Below are 17,522 nucleotides of genomic sequence, written 5' to 3' on the forward strand. Positions count from 1 at the left end.
AACATGGCGTTTAAGACCGATAGCTACACCGCCACGAGCCTCGCCGATACGATCGGCGCGGTAGAAACGGTATTTCGAAAAACGGGGATGGTGAAGGGGTGTGAGGAAAGTTTCATTAAGAACAAAGACATCCGGATCATACAAAGACAAGGAAAGGTTCAACAGGTCTCCATGGGCTGGTAGGGAACAGATATTAGCGTAGTATAAACGTAACGTTTAACTCATAAAGGGGGAAGCAGCAAGGGGAAAAAATGCAAAATGCATCTTCGTCCCCGAATATGCTACGTCAACATGAGTATTAAACACCAGCCGGGAGGCCAATTGAACCTGTTGGAGGATAAAAGGACGGTGGAAGGGAAGGATATTTTGAAATAACATAGTAACGAACCGGATGAGGTTTTCCAGGTGAAAGGTAGGAGATTGAAAGGAGGCGTGGGTGGGAAGATCCTGGGAAATCACTGGAGTGACAGTTTCGGGATGGGCGGGGTCGGGAGCTGGACGGGATTTACATTTATAGGAAAAGGAAGGATGCGATTGGGAACAATTGACACACTTAGGATGAGACCTATTGGGGCAGTTATTAGTCAAGTGCTCCTGGCTACTACAGATGGCGCATACCTGTGCTGACGGACATGATGTTTCAGCGTGGTCGTAGCGCTGGCAGCGTCCACAACGGATCTTCTGCGGGGGTGCCAGACGAGATGGTTCCACACGGTGACGGATGCCGTAGATAACAACACCATCACGCAGGAAGGCGTCCAAGGTGGTAATATCCTGGGAGACAATCCGGATGAGAGTAGTCGGTCCTTGTGCATTTTTGATACGAACCACCCGATAAATCTGGTGGTTGGCCGAACGTAGGTGGGCAGTAATCTCGTCATCCGACCAGTCTCTGGATACCCGATAGGCCACCACTGAATGGAAGGGTGGCGAGCGGGATGATGACGTAGGAGGACGTACAGGAGGTCGACGAGTAATGTCCGTAACAGTAGCACTGTCGCCAAAGTATTCCAGGCCAACTTTGTTTTTAAAATCAGTGATGAAGGCATGAGATGTCTTGATATTGATAGAGCCATCTCTAGTCGGTTGTAGTTCCAGGTTATAATAAGGCAAGTTTGGCATGTACACACTGAGCATATGATGAACGTGCCGTGGAGTTAATTTAGTGGGGTCCTTACTCGTAAGCTTGGTGAGGAAGAAAGCAGGCGGTGGTTGAGGTGTAGAAGTAATCACACTGCGCTGGCGGATGGTGGGAGCCAGGGCCGGATTTTTCGCAGCTTGAGCATAACTACGAGACGTAGCCGGCGAGTAGTGCGCAGGGGTGGACTGAAGTGGTGCTGGTAGAGACTGCTGTCCATTTGCGTCGTCCTGGGGGTTTAAGCGGCTAATGCCGGAAACCTGAGTGTTAGTAGAACTAGGTGATGTAAGTGTGGATCCAGACGAGCTGGAACCGGCCAGCTGGCCGCACAATTTCTTACGATCTGCCTCAGATTCCGGAGAAAGTGGACGACCCACTTTGATGTTCTCAGCGTCCATATTGGGCGAGCCCGGCGGAGAGATAGCAGAGGCCATCGAAGCGTCGCGACGAGAACGAAGATCAATCACAACGTTGGAGAAAGAACTCGAACCTTCTGGAAGCAAGAAGTGAAAAACCACTCGAAACTGCTCGAAACTTCTAGAAATACCAAATACGTAACATAGAAACATCCACGAGCCGACAATATATAGGAGGAGGAGTGCGCCGCTTCGTCTCGCCAAACCGAAAAGGGGCTGCAAAACTACAGGGAGAGTCTACAACCAGCCCGTGATGGTTTTAATACATTAACCTACGGTCTAATAGGGCGCACCTCTCTAGGACGAGAGGATCACATCCCTAAACGCACGACTAAGACACAGGATACCGCTATCTCACACTCGACACTCATTTCACTCCTGGCGTCAAATGGGCCCAAGCAACGAGCCTCGCCGCCCGGGTCGCAGCTTGCGCAAACCGCCAACAGAGCGCGCACACGTAACCGAAAGTCAAATGGAGCAGGCTCCTTTCTTCCTCTTCTCCCCAGCAGGTGGCACGTCACGCAAATCTCTGACGCCGTCTTGCCCTTACCTGTACTACTACTGCGCACTATGCGATGCCATGTGACATTGAAACTACTGCTCACCTATCACCCCTAGCGCCAACACAAGCCGAAGTCCTAAACAAACGAACTACTAGTTTTCCGCCAATATTTACTTTAGAAACGTCTTCCCAGGAAATGCTGCCGTGCGTACCACGCCCAGGCACCCCATTCGACTACTATTAAAGGCTTTTTAACGCGCCCCGCTACCACTTCTCGGCCATGTGGCCAAGATCAAAGTGTTCGCTTCTCGGCCTCTTGGCTAAGATCGAAGTGTACTATGTTCTTTGCGACAACTCTAGCAAGCTGGTAAGTTCGGTGGTCGCTAGGTGTCGCTCGCCTGCTACTGAGGGCGTGTCAGTGATCTGGCCACTGCGAGTCTCAAGACGTTGAGGCCTGCGCTTATCACGGTCCGGTGAGACGGCCAAAGCCCTCGGTGGTATAATGTCAAGCCCTTGACGGCTCACGTGGCTGAGTGGTGCAAAATTAAAAAAGGACACACTTTATGCAACCAGATTTTAAAGTGGAAATTGAACTTGTAATCAGAATAATTTTAAACCTTGTAAATTCTACATGTACAATTTGAGGCACGCGACGACCCCCCCCCCCCCCCCCCAACTCTCCTCTAACTCCATCAAATACTGGCCGAGGGAACCTTTCTCAGCCTAGGTGCCGGCGCTACCGCTTCTCGGCTTTTTTTCGCCGAGATCAAAGTGTACGTGTGTTTCTTATCAGCTTAATGGGGCCTCTGACCGCTGTCACGAGCAGAACTACGCTTTGACTCGGTCTTGAGCGTGCTCTTCCATTGGCCAGAATTTAGTATAGTCTGGTTCGGTCCACCCTGAAACAAGATAAAAGCAAAAACTAAGTCGAATATTCTGGTAACTTTTTGTTTCTTAGAAGTAGAAATAATAATAATAATAATAATAATAATAATAATAAAAAATCCATATCCATGCATGCGTTTGTTTTATTCCTGGTCTCAATTCTTCCTCTGTAGCTCTTTTGTAGGTTATAAATATTGCCAATTAGAAGAAGAAAGATTTTTTTTTTTTCAGAAGAAAAGAGGAAACGAAAAATAATCTCTCTAAGGGTCCTAGCGGTATGTATGACCTTTTATACACGAAAAAAAAAAAAAAGGAAAAAAAGTTCACACACTCATCCGAATGGAAACGTCTGTGAACAGGGAGAAAGAGATACTCTTACGATCTGAAGGGTAACCTCCGCTCTGCTACGTTACAAGAAACGGGCTTTCCGTTTCTTAACAGCAGGCAGGAGTATGCCCTCACACCGTACAGCTCAAGGATATTGTTTGGAATTGTTTCAGCAAAACATGGGGAAGTGCAAAAATCACAAACCTTTATTTCTCTCCTGTAAACAATTACAAGTACATAAACCGACCCCTTGGGGTATCGAACCCCTTCCAGTCACAATTCTTTGGTTTATTTCTAAAATGTCCGGGACAGCGCGAACGCAGTCCCGACTACCAAAAATTACGCGCCCGAGATATCCACATTAGGGATATTCGCAGGGGTCAACCCAAGCGAAGTGCAATGCAAGGGCCTCACCCTGGGGGAACCGCCTTCTTGATCACGGTAACCCCTACGCCAGGTAAGTATGAGGAGTGCGCCGCTTCGTCTCGCCAAACCGAAAAGGGGCTGCAAAACTACAGGGAGAGTCTACAACCAGCCCGTGATGGTTTTAATACATTAACCTACGGTCTAATAGGGCGCACCTCTCTAGGACGAGAGGATCACATCCCTAAACGCACGACTAAGACACAGGATACCGCTATCTCACACTCGACACTCATTTCACTCCTGGCGTCAAATGGGCCCAAGCAACGAGCCTCGCCGCCCGGGTCGCAGCTTGCGCAAACCGCCAACAGAGCGCGCACACGTAACCGAAAGTCAAATGGAGCAGGCTCCTTTCTTCCTCTTCTCCCCAGCAGGTGGCACGTCACGCAAATCTCTGACGCCGTCTTGCCCTTACCTGTACTACTACTGCGCACTATGCGATGCCATGTGACATTGAAACTACTGCTCACCTATCACCCCTAGCGCCAACACAAGCCGAAGTCCTAAACAAACGAACTACTAGTTTTCCGCCAATATTTACTTTAGAAACGTCTTCCCAGGAAATGCTGCCGTGCGTACCACGCCCAGGCACCCCATTCGACTACTATTAAAGGCTTTTTAACGCGCCCCGCTACCACTTCTCGGCCATGTGGCCAAGATCAAAGTGTTCGCTTCTCGGCCTCTTGGCTAAGATCGAAGTGTACTATGTTCTTTGCGACAACTCTAGCAAGCTGGTAAGTTCGGTGGTCGCTAGGTGTCGCTCGCCTGCTACTGAGGGCGTGTCAGTGATCTGGCCACTGCGAGTCTCAAGACGTTGAGGCCTGCGCTTATCACGGTCCGGTGAGACGGCCAAAGCCCTCGGTGGTATAATGTCAAGCCCTTGACGGCTCACGTGGCTGAGTGGTGCAAAATTAAAAAAGGACACACTTTATGCAACCAGATTTTAAAGTGGAAATTGAACTTGTAATCAGAATAATTTTAAACCTTGTAAATTCTACATGTACAATTTGAGGCACGCGACGACCCCCCCCCCCCCCCCCCAACTCTCCTCTAACTCCATCAAATACTGGCCGAGGGAACCTTTCTCAGCCTAGGTGCCGGCGCTACCGCTTCTCGGCTTTTTTTCGCCGAGATCAAAGTGTACGTGTGTTTCTTATCAGCTTAATGGGGCCTCTGACCGCTGTCACGAGCAGAACTACGCTTTGACTCGGTCTTGAGCGTGCTCTTCCATTGGCCAGAATTTAGTATAGTCTGGTTCGGTCCACCCTGAAACAAGATAAAAGCAAAAACTAAGTCGAATATTCTGGTAACTTTTTGTTTCTTAGAAGTAGAAATAATAATAATAATAATAATAATAATAATAATAAAAAATCCATATCCATGCATGCGTTTGTTTTATTCCTGGTCTCAATTCTTCCTCTGTAGCTCTTTTGTAGGTTATAAATATTGCCAATTAGAAGAAGAAAGATTTTTTTTTTTTCAGAAGAAAAGAGGAAACGAAAAATAATCTCTCTAAGGGTCCTAGCGGTATGTATGACCTTTTATACACGAAAAAAAAAAAAAAGGAAAAAAAGTTCACACACTCATCCGAATGGAAACGTCTGTGAACAGGGAGAAAGAGATACTCTTACGATCTGAAGGGTAACCTCCGCTCTGCTACGTTACAAGAAACGGGCTTTCCGTTTCTTAACAGCAGGCAGGAGTATGCCCTCACACCGTACAGCTCAAGGATATTGTTTGGAATTGTTTCAGCAAAACATGGGGAAGTGCAAAAATCACAAACCTTTATTTCTCTCCTGTAAACAATTACAAGTACATAAACCGACCCCTTGGGGTATCGAACCCCTTCCAGTCACAATTCTTTGGTTTATTTCTAAAATGTCCGGGACAGCGCGAACGCAGTCCCGACTACCAAAAATTACGCGCCCGAGATATCCACATTAGGGATATTCGCAGGGGTCAACCCAAGCGAAGTGCAATGCAAGGGCCTCACCCTGGGGGAACCGCCTTCTTGATCACGGTAACCCCTACGCCAGGTAAGTATGAGGAGTGCGCCGCTTCGTCTCGCCAAACCGAAAAGGGGCTGCAAAACTACAGGGAGAGTCTACAACCAGCCCGTGATGGTTTTAATACATTAACCTACGGTCTAATAGGGCGCACCTCTCTAGGACGAGAGGATCACATCCCTAAACGCACGACTAAGACACAGGATACCGCTATCTCACACTCGACACTCATTTCACTCCTGGCGTCAAATGGGCCCAAGCAACGAGCCTCGCCGCCCGGGTCGCAGCTTGCGCAAACCGCCAACAGAGCGCGCACACGTAACCGAAAGTCAAATGGAGCAGGCTCCTTTCTTCCTCTTCTCCCCAGCAGGTGGCACGTCACGCAAATCTCTGACGCCGTCTTGCCCTTACCTGTACTACTACTGCGCACTATGCGATGCCATGTGACATTGAAACTACTGCTCACCTATCACCCCTAGCGCCAACACAAGCCGAAGTCCTAAACAAACGAACTACTAGTTTTCCGCCAATATTTACTTTAGAAACGTCTTCCCAGGAAATGCTGCCGTGCGTACCACGCCCAGGCACCCCATTCGACTACTATTAAAGGCTTTTTAACGCGCCCCGCTACCACTTCTCGGCCATGTGGCCAAGATCAAAGTGTTCGCTTCTCGGCCTCTTGGCTAAGATCGAAGTGTACTATATCTACGAACGCGCAGAAGAGGGTCGAGGACCCAAACAGGCGACCTCGTAACCGACCACCCCAGCGCCGACGTCGAGGGACCCCTCAGTACGACGCCGAGGAGGCCGCTAGAATTCAGAAATTGTACCGCGTGGATCGGAGGAAGGCAATGAGGCAGATCCTCCAGCAAGAATCCCCCTTCTGTTCGGCCCCCAAAGAAGAGCTGGAAACGCACTTCGAGGGAGTCCACCGGGCCAGGGATGGATGCACGACCGACCCAGCAACAGAGATCCCGAGACTACCGACAATTGAGGACCCCGTCAGCATCGATGAAATCACCCCAGAGGAAGTCGCTGCTCGACTCATGAAGGCTCCTAACACCGCGCCGGGACCTGACTCCCTGTCATACAACAACTGGAGACAGGTCGATAGGAACGGAGTCCTCCTCGCCGCAGTGTTCAACGTCTGCCTTCGGTTTTCTCGGGTACCATCGTCCTGGAAGGAGAGCCGAACTGTACTCATCTTCAAGAAGGGTAACCAGGACGATCTCTCCAACTGGCGACCGATAGCTCTCTCCAACACCATCGGGAAAGTCTACTGCGCCATTCTTGCTGCCAGGCTGGGAAAACTCGCTGCGGGGAACAACATCATCTCCCCGCAACAGAAGGGGTTCATGCCTACGGAGGGCTGCCTGGAGCACAACTTTGTCCTTCAGGAGATCTTGGTGGACGCCAGACGCTCCGGAAGAGAGGTGGTGATCGTCTGGCTAGATCTAGCCAACGCCTTTGGTTCTGTACCCCACTCTACCATCCTGCGGGCTCTACAGGACATCCAGGCAGGTCCTCACTTCTACGATATCATTAAGGACCTCTACACGGACAGCTCGACCAGAATCCGATCCACCGCGGGAGACACTAAGCCCATCCCCTTCAACGCAGGAGTGCGGCAAGGCTGCCCACTTTCTCCTCTGCTATTTAATCTGGTCATGGAGTACCTCCTGCGGACGGCTACGGCGACCTGCGACACCGACGGCTATAACATCATGGGCCACGCTACCTCCATCCTAGCATTCGCAGACGACATTGCCCTAGTGGCAAAGTCGGAAGCTAGCATGAAGAGGCTACTTGAGAAGATGGGCAGCACGGCTAACTGGCTGGGCCTGCGGTTCAAGCCGCAAAAATGCGCGTCTTTACACGTCAGGAAGAAGACTACTCTCAACACAGAGTATTGTATCTCCGGGGGACCGATGAAGATTCTCCGTGATGGTGAGCCCTATCAACACCTTGGGGTGCCCACGGGAATGAGAGTAGACCAGACGCCGAACGACGCCATTGAGCGAATTGAACGGGAGGTCGACGCCATCTTCGACAGCCTCCTAGCTCCGTGGCAGAAGCTGGACGCTGTGCGGACGTTCTCTGTCCCACAGCTAGAGTTTACCCTGCGGACTTCGAGGGTGAAGAAGACCACGTTTAAGAGACTGGACCAGAAGATCAAGTCCGGAGCTAAAGCTGCCCTGAACCTCCCACAACGTGCTAGCGCGGAAGTGGTCTATCTCCCGATGCGCCAAGGGGGCGCAGGTCTTCCTCCGCTGGCTGACATTTCGGATCTCGCAGTCATCAACCATGGCTTCAGACTGCTGACCTCACCGGATGCCAGCATAGCATCGCTGGCGCAGGAGGGACTACGAGTCGCCGTGAAGAAGAGGATCCTTCGGGATCCGACACCGTGGGATATGGCCACATATCTCTCCGGGTCCATGGAACAACCATTTGGCAGGGACTCGGGAGACGTAGGAACACTGTGGTCTCACGTCAGATCGGCGACGAGAAGACTCCAAGCTAGAACACCGGGCATCCGATGGGGATGGGCTGAGACGCTACGGAGGTGGGAACTCCACCTACCCCACCCAGAGCTCAACGAAAGCACCGCTGATCTGGGATCGCGCCGTGACATGGCGAAACTTCTGCGCAACTGCTTGACGGAGCACTACAAGCACCGGCTCCTCAACAAACCTGACCAAGGCAAGGTCTTCCTCGCTTCCTCCCGGAATGTACCGTCAAACCACTTCCTTCAGTCCGGGAGGTACACCAGGTTTGCCGACTGGCGGTTTATACACCGAGCACGACTGGGAGTGCTCCCTCTCAACGGTTGCAGAAGATGGAACACTGGGAACAACGACCGTCGTTGCCGCAAGTGTGGCAATCCTGAAGAGACGACGGCTCACGTCATCAACCATTGTCACCCACACCTCGTCACCATCCAGAGGCGGCACGACGCGATCCTGGACCGCCTTGCCAACGCAGTTCCGAGTAGATCAGGGGCGCTCAGGAAAAACCAACGGGTCCCCTTCGAACAGCTCATAGGGGCTACAGCAGCTCATACCCTCAGTGAGGAAATGAAATCCCTGCGACCAGATCTCGTCGTCATCAACAACAACAACAAGACAGTCACGATCGTCGACGCCACCATCCCCTTCGAGGATGGTTATGAATCTCTGCAGAAGGCTCGCAATGCCAAAATATCTAAATACGAGCCAACTGCAAACATTCTCCGTGGCGCTGGCTACAATGTCAACCTGGACGCATTCGTGGTGGGCTCACTCGGGACCTGGGACAATGCCAACGTGAACGTCCTCCGCCGATTGGGCATCGCCAAAAGCTATGGCAAAGTCATGGCCAACCTGTGTACCTCGGACGCCATCAGGTGGTCGAGAGACCTTTACATCGAACACATCACAGGTTATCGCCAGTACATCTAGGCGACTGCGGTGTAGTGCAGGTACCTGAGTGCGAGTGATAAGTGCCAGTGAAATGCGAGTGATAGTGAGTGCCTGGGTGACTATTGACAGTGTGCAGTGTTCAGTGAATGTGTTTGTATATATACCCATATTTTTATTTATTGTAGCTGTGTATCAATGTAAATATTGTAGGTGCGTGCATGTGAGAATGTTTGAGGACAAGTGTGGTGCGTATCAGTGAGAGAATCTAAGAATGAATGAGAGAGTGCCAGAGTGTATGAACCGTATGAATGTATGTGTGTAAGTTAGTTAATTTTATAATGTTTACCAGCGTTAATCTAATTTGTAACTCTACTATTTCTATTGTGCATTGTAGGTATGTGTGAGATAATGAATGAGGGATGGCATCGGTGTCGCGACCATGTCCCAGCAGATCAGGCCGTCTGTCAGTGCTCTGGAAGTGTCCAACTAACCGATATTAGACAACTTGTGGGCGGGACCCTCCTCCTAACCCTCTCCCACTAGGCCTGTAAGGGGATCACGGGGTATGCGGGGGGGAGAACGTTGGACCACTTCCAGTAGCCTCCTAGCTAGCTCCCACCACCGTACATGTGCTCCCTAAGGCTCCGATGCCACCCCAGAATGAATGATGGTGAATGACCACGAGTGAAAGTGATGAGCGCCTAGTTCCGGGGTAACCCCAACTATCTAATGTATATACTTAATTACAAATTGCGAACCACTCATTATGTGCGTGGAAAACTTACCTTGTACAATACCAGCAAACTTCGGACATTTGAATTGAACATGGCGAAGGACACCAGCATGGTACTGCTCGTACTACACTGTACATACTTTTTAGCACTTAATGTATCCTACCAGCATATAACTTGTATATAATCTTGAGAACTTGTAATGTATTTTGAAAATATTTAATAAAAAAACATAATCTGTTCTTTGCGACAACTCTAGCAAGCTGGTAAGTTCGGTGGTCGCTAGGTGTCGCTCGCCTGCTACTGAGGGCGTGTCAGTGATCTGGCCACTGCGAGTCTCAAGACGTTGAGGCCTGCGCTTATCACGGTCCGGTGAGACGGCCAAAGCCCTCGGTGGTATAATGTCAAGCCCTTGACGGCTCACGTGGCTGAGTGGTGCAAAATTAAAAAAGGACACACTTTATGCAACCAGATTTTAAAGTGGAAATTGAACTTGTAATCAGAATAATTTTAAACCTTGTAAATTCTACATGTACAATTTGAGGCACGCGACGACCCCCCCCCCCCCCCCAACTCTCCTCTAACTCCATCAAATACTGGCCGAGGGAACCTTTCTCAGCCTAGGTGCCGGCGCTACCGCTTCTCGGCTTTTTTTCGCCGAGATCAAAGTGTACGTGTGTTTCTTATCAGCTTAATGGGGCCTCTGACCGCTGTCACGAGCAGAACTACGCTTTGACTCGGTCTTGAGCGTGCTCTTCCATTGGCCAGAATTTAGTATAGTCTGGTTCGGTCCACCCTGAAACAAGATAAAAGCAAAAACTAAGTCGAATATTCTGGTAACTTTTTGTTTCTTAGAAGTAGAAATAATAATAATAATAATAATAATAATAATAATAAAAAATCCATATCCATGCATGCGTTTGTTTTATTCCTGGTCTCAATTCTTCCTCTGTAGCTCTTTTGTAGGTTATAAATATTGCCAATTAGAAGAAGAAAGATTTTTTTTTTTTCAGAAGAAAAGAGGAAACGAAAAATAATCTCTCTAAGGGTCCTAGCGGTATGTATGACCTTTTATACACGAAAAAAAAAAAAAAGGAAAAAAAGTTCACACACTCATCCGAATGGAAACGTCTGTGAACAGGGAGAAAGAGATACTCTTACGATCTGAAGGGTAACCTCCGCTCTGCTACGTTACAAGAAACGGGCTTTCCGTTTCTTAACAGCAGGCAGGAGTATGCCCTCACACCGTACAGCTCAAGGATATTGTTTGGAATTGTTTCAGCAAAACATGGGGAAGTGCAAAAATCACAAACCTTTATTTCTCTCCTGTAAACAATTACAAGTACATAAACCGACCCCTTGGGGTATCGAACCCCTTCCAGTCACAATTCTTTGGTTTATTTCTAAAATGTCCGGGACAGCGCGAACGCAGTCCCGACTACCAAAAATTACGCGCCCGAGATATCCACATTAGGGATATTCGCAGGGGTCAACCCAAGCGAAGTGCAATGCAAGGGCCTCACCCTGGGGGAACCGCCTTCTTGATCACGGTAACCCCTACGCCAGGTAAGTATGAGGAGTGCGCCGCTTCGTCTCGCCAAACCGAAAAGGGGCTGCAAAACTACAGGGAGAGTCTACAACCAGCCCGTGATGGTTTTAATACATTAACCTACGGTCTAATAGGGCGCACCTCTCTAGGACGAGAGGATCACATCCCTAAACGCACGACTAAGACACAGGATACCGCTATCTCACACTCGACACTCATTTCACTCCTGGCGTCAAATGGGCCCAAGCAACGAGCCTCGCCGCCCGGGTCGCAGCTTGCGCAAACCGCCAACAGAGCGCGCACACGTAACCGAAAGTCAAATGGAGCAGGCTCCTTTCTTCCTCTTCTCCCCAGCAGGTGGCACGTCACGCAAATCTCTGACGCCGTCTTGCCCTTACCTGTACTACTACTGCGCACTATGCGATGCCATGTGACATTGAAACTACTGCTCACCTATCACCCCTAGCGCCAACACAAGCCGAAGTCCTAAACAAACGAACTACTAGTTTTCCGCCAATATTTACTTTAGAAACGTCTTCCCAGGAAATGCTGCCGTGCGTACCACGCCCAGGCACCCCATTCGACTACTATTAAAGGCTTTTTAACGCGCCCCGCTACCACTTCTCGGCCATGTGGCCAAGATCAAAGTGTTCGCTTCTCGGCCTCTTGGCTAAGATCGAAGTGTACTATGTTCTTTGCGACAACTCTAGCAAGCTGGTAAGTTCGGTGGTCGCTAGGTGTCGCTCGCCTGCTACTGAGGGCGTGTCAGTGATCTGGCCACTGCGAGTCTCAAGACGTTGAGGCCTGCGCTTATCACGGTCCGGTGAGACGGCCAAAGCCCTCGGTGGTATAATGTCAAGCCCTTGACGGCTCACGTGGCTGAGTGGTGCAAAATTAAAAAAGGACACACTTTATGCAACCAGATTTTAAAGTGGAAATTGAACTTGTAATCAGAATAATTTTAAACCTTGTAAATTCTACATGTACAATTTGAGGCACGCGACGACCCCCCCCCCCCCCCCCCCAACTCTCCTCTAACTCCATCAAATACTGGCCGAGGGAACCTTTCTCAGCCTAGGTGCCGGCGCTACCGCTTCTCGGCTTTTTTTCGCCGAGATCAAAGTGTACGTGTGTTTCTTATCAGCTTAATGGGGCCTCTGACCGCTGTCACGAGCAGAACTACGCTTTGACTCGGTCTTGAGCGTGCTCTTCCATTGGCCAGAATTTAGTATAGTCTGGTTCGGTCCACCCTGAAACAAGATAAAAGCAAAAACTAAGTCGAATATTCTGGTAACTTTTTGTTTCTTAGAAGTAGAAATAATAATAATAATAATAATAATAATAATAATAAAAAATCCATATCCATGCATGCGTTTGTTTTATTCCTGGTCTCAATTCTTCCTCTGTAGCTCTTTTGTAGGTTATAAATATTGCCAATTAGAAGAAGAAAGATTTTTTTTTTTTCAGAAGAAAAGAGGAAACGAAAAATAATCTCTCTAAGGGTCCTAGCGGTATGTATGACCTTTTATACACGAAAAAAAAAAAAAGGAAAAAAAGTTCACACACTCATCCGAATGGAAACGTCTGTGAACAGGGAGAAAGAGATACTCTTACGATCTGAAGGGTAACCTCCGCTCTGCTACGTTACAAGAAACGGGCTTTCCGTTTCTTAACAGCAGGCAGGAGTATGCCCTCACACCGTACAGCTCAAGGATATTGTTTGGAATTGTTTCAGCAAAACATGGGGAAGTGCAAAAATCACAAACCTTTATTTCTCTCCTGTAAACAATTACAAGTACATAAACCGACCCCTTGGGGTATCGAACCCCTTCCAGTCACAATTCTTTGGTTTATTTCTAAAATGTCCGGGACAGCGCGAACGCAGTCCCGACTACCAAAAATTACGCGCCCGAGATATCCACATTAGGGATATTCGCAGGGGTCAACCCAAGCGAAGTGCAATGCAAGGGCCTCACCCTGGGGGAACCGCCTTCTTGATCACGGTAACCCCTACGCCAGGTAAGTATGAGGAGTGCGTATATATATATCAGTTATGTTCACTCTTTCCCCAGAAGGGGGAAAGCGGGCCATCAGCTCAACAAAGGAGCTCTTCAGCCGAAGAATAAAAAGAATACACGTGAAAAAGTAACATGGGAAGGCATGTTTCGTACACGCCAGGAAGAGGAAGGTACATAATGAGAATGTTTGGCGCAGGGGAAGACGCGACCACAAGAGGCACCCCAGCGAGAGACCCGCACCCCACCCCGAGAGGGCAAAACCCCCACTAGACCCCGTTTATTGAAAATATCAGAAAATACAATACAAATAATATACATATGGTGAACAGTATCCAAGAATGGGCAATGAAAGATTTTAGAGAAAATGTCCGTAGAGTACTATTTGCAAAAGAGTAAAGTGTCCATCTTGCTGGATAAAGAAAAACATTGGTACACCAATCACAGCAAAAGAAATTAACATGATCGTTAACATGAAAGGAGAAAAATACAAGAGGGTACAGTATATCAAAAGATATTTGCACACGTAAAAGGAGTCATTATAAAGTCTGTGCCGATGAACAAGAAAGGAGAGCACAAATAAGGAAAAGCAGGGGGTACGACGAACAACACAAATTAGGTACGAGAATAACGAAAAACGAAAAAGCACTAGTGAAGAGAAAATTCGAGAAAAGGAACACAAACACTATATTGCACAACACAAACTTTGTCGAGCGCATAAGGCGCTATTGTCGAAGTGTGGCAGAGGTATGCGCGACCTAAGCCAGGAGCAATGAACTCTTCCTAAACTTAAAGGAGATAGCTGAATCGAAAGTAGGTCGCGACGTTCGAAGGGAGTGGATATTAAAGAGGAGCAGGTGGAAAAAGGTGAGCAGTATGCGGGGTTCGAGTATTATTCAGGATAGAGGTAGCGAGAGGAGAGAGGGAAAGTGCTTCAGTAATAATAGGGTGACGGTAATGATGACCAGTTTGAAGATATTTAAGGCGAAGAGAATGAAGATGAGTGAGAATATGAGGAAAGTCATAGTACGGTAAAAAGTGAGCGGAAGGGGTGTCGTAAGGAAGACGATACGCGATACGAATGGCATGTCTATCAAGGCGAGAGAGGTGAACATATTCAGTAGGATGGGCTGTAATCCAGGTTAAGGAGGCATATGTTAATAAGGGGCGGATGAAGGTTTTATAGAGGGTTAGAATATGATGAGGTTTCAGGCCCCATGTGGATCCTGTTAAGGTACGAAGGGCGCGAAAACGATATAAGGCTTTACGGTGTATTGAAGCTAAATGGTGGGACCATTTAAAATTGTTTTGAAATTGGATACCGAGATAGGTAAGGAGTTTAGTTTCTACAAGAGGAGCATTATAGAGGGTAATAGGAAGACGATGACTAACAGGACGGAGACGGGCTTTAGAGCGGAAAGTGAGGAATTGGGTTTTAGTGGTATTAACGGTGAGGTGCCAGGAATTAAGCCAGGTTTCAAGGGCGGTGAAATAAGTTTGTATCTTACGGGAAAGTGACGTAAAAGTTGGTGCAAAAGCAAGGATTGCAAGGTCGTCGGCGTACTGATACAGTCGAAGAGGGGGATCAGGGTGGGGTATATCATAAGTATAGAGTATATAAAGGAGAGGGGAGAGAGGGGAACCCTGAGCTACGCCAGACAGGATAGGGAAGACATAGGAATGAGAACCCTGGATAGAAATCATGGCAGTGCGGCATTTAAGATAGTTATAAAGGAGACGAAGAATAGTAAGTGGGAGTGGAAGATGAGATAACTTATAATAAAGGCCAGCATGCCAAACAGAATCAAAGGCTTTATCAACATCTAAGCAAATGAAGGCAGCCGGTCGATGAGTGCGGAGATAAGTGTCCAGAGAGGCAGTGATATGAAAGAGATGATCATGAGTAGAAAAGTGGGGTCGGAAGCCAGCTTGAGAAGTAGGAATGAGATGGAGTGAGTGGAGGTAACGGGAGATGCGTTGACTAAGGATACCTTCAAAAATCTTGGAGAGAACTGAGAGGAGAGAAATAGGACGGTAGGAACGAGGGTCGGAGAGGGGTTTATGAGGTTTAGGAAAAAGAAGGATGATGGCTTGGCCCCAGTGGGCAGGAAAGAAGCCAGTATAGAGCAAAGTATTATAGATGGTACAAAGATGATAAATAAGAAGTATAGGGGCTTCACGAATGTGACGATAAGTAATACGATCGGAACCAGGAGCGGTATTACGCTTATGGCGGACGTAAGTGAGGATTTCATGGGGGGTGATAGGCTTATTTAAAGGGTGGGAGTAATCAACGGTACAATAATGGGAGAATGACGGTTGAAGATGATGATGGGTGGGATCGTTATGGTGAAGAATAGTAGGTTCATCAGGATGTTGATAGTGTGGGGGGTGAGAGGGGGAAAAAACAGTAGAAAAATAGTCCGCGAAAGCATCTGCCTTTTCTTTGGGTGTAGTAGGAGGAGTAGAAGCAGTAAGTATGGGATAGGTAGGGGAGGGAGTGCCAGTTTTAGTAAGTCTACGGAAAGTCGTCCAGAATTTATGTGAGTCATGTGTGGCAGTTAAGTTGTTACAAGCGTCAGTCCAATGTTTCTTCTTAATGGCTTTGATATAGGAACGGGCATGACGAAGGGTGCGTCTGTGAGCAAGGAGGGTGGTCGGATCACGAGTACGAATATAAGAATGGTAATAATCATGAGCCAGTCGAAGAAGGGAGAGGGCTTTAGGAGGGATAGGAGGTTTGGTGGGATGATAGGAATGACGAGGGATATGGAGATGGTCAGCAGTTTGGAGGGCGTGTTCGACCTGAGTAATAAGAGCATTAAGAGATGCAAAAGTAGTGGGAGGGGGTGAAGCAGGAAGGAGATTGGTAATAGTGGTGCGGTAATGAGCCCAGTTTGTTTGAGAATAACGGCGGGTAGGAGGGGGACGAGGAGGGGAAGTAGGAAGCAAATAGGAGACAGAAGGAAGAGTAAGTAAAGCTGGAAGATGATCTGAATCAATCAGAAGAAGTTTATCGATGGTCAAATAGGGGGAAAGGGAGGGGGAAAGGATTAAGGCATCAGGGGTGGAATTGGAAATAGGACGAGTGGGAAAAGGAAAAGGAACTTGTATAGCCCGGATGTCGTTAACTAAGCGAGTGAAAGTTTGATTTTGGGTGACATTATACGAAGAGATATTAATATCGGCAATCAGAATATAAGTGGAAAATTTAGAGTCAAGATACGTAATAAAGTCGACGGGAGGAGGGGTACGAGGCGGTAAATAGAGGGTAGCAATAGCAAGAGAGGATCCATTAGCAAGAAAGGTTTCAAGAATAAGATATTCAAAAGGAATAGTAGTAAAAGTATAAGAGTGCAAACGGCTGGTAACATGGCGTTTAAGACCGATAGCTACACCGCCACGAGCCTCGCCGATACGATCGGCGCGGTAGAAACGGTATTTCGAAAAACGGGGATGGTGAAGGGGTGTGAGGAAAGTTTCATTAAGAACAAAGACATCCGGATCATACAAAGACAAGGAAAGGTTCAACAGGTCTCCATGGGCTGGTAGGGAACAGATATTAGCGTAGTATAAACGTAACGTTTAACTCATAAAGGGGGAAGCAGCAAGGGGAAAAAATGCAAAATGCATCTTCGTCCCCGAATATGCTACGTCAACATGAGTATTAAACACCAGCCGGGAGGCCAATTGAACCTGTTGGAGGATAAAAGGACGGTGGAAGGGAAGGATATTTTGAAATAACATAGTAACGAACCGGATGAGGTTTTCCAGGTGAAAGGTAGGAGATTGAAAGGAGGCGTGGGTGGGAAGATCCTGGGAAATCACTGGAGTGACAGTTTCGGGATGGGCGGGGTCGGGAGCTGGACGGGATTTACATTTATAGGAAAAGGAAGGATGCGATTGGGAACAATTGACACACTTAGGATGAGACCTATTGGGGCAGTTATTAGTCAAGTGCTCCTGGCTACTACAGATGGCGCATACCTGTGCTGACGGACATGATGTTTCAGCGTGGTCGTAGCGCTGGCAGCGTCCACAACGGATCTTCTGCGGGGGTGCCAGACGAGATGGTTCCACACGGTGACGGATGCCGTAGATAACAACACCATCACGCAGGAAGGCGTCC

The 17,522-nt window shown here is 48.2% G+C and overlaps 4 non-coding genes across 4 annotated transcripts; all 4 read right to left on the minus strand.

Annotated features, from left to right (window-relative positions):
* Positions 1 to 3,571: 3,571 nt before the first annotated feature.
* Positions 3,572 to 3,733, minus strand: LOC137503528 (U1 spliceosomal RNA). Its single transcript, XR_011019198.1, has one exon. It is a non-coding gene; the product is annotated as a U1 spliceosomal RNA (small nuclear RNA).
* Positions 3,734 to 5,573: 1,840 nt separating this feature from the next.
* Positions 5,574 to 5,735, minus strand: LOC137503529 (U1 spliceosomal RNA). Its single transcript, XR_011019199.1, has one exon. It is a non-coding gene; the product is annotated as a U1 spliceosomal RNA (small nuclear RNA).
* A 5,506-nt stretch (positions 5,736 to 11,241) lies between these two features.
* On the minus strand, positions 11,242 to 11,403 carry LOC137503530 (U1 spliceosomal RNA). The gene has a single exon (XR_011019200.1). It is a non-coding gene; the product is annotated as a U1 spliceosomal RNA (small nuclear RNA).
* A 1,840-nt stretch (positions 11,404 to 13,243) lies between these two features.
* On the minus strand, positions 13,244 to 13,405 carry LOC137503531 (U1 spliceosomal RNA). Its single transcript, XR_011019201.1, has one exon. It is a non-coding gene; the product is annotated as a U1 spliceosomal RNA (small nuclear RNA).
* Positions 13,406 to 17,522: the final 4,117 nt, after the last annotated feature.

The sequence above is a fragment of the Anabrus simplex genome, unplaced genomic scaffold (assembly GCF_040414725.1).
Source record: "Anabrus simplex isolate iqAnaSimp1 unplaced genomic scaffold, ASM4041472v1 ctg00000130.1, whole genome shotgun sequence".
In the NCBI taxonomy this organism is placed as follows: Eukaryota; Metazoa; Arthropoda; class Insecta; order Orthoptera; family Tettigoniidae; genus Anabrus; species Anabrus simplex.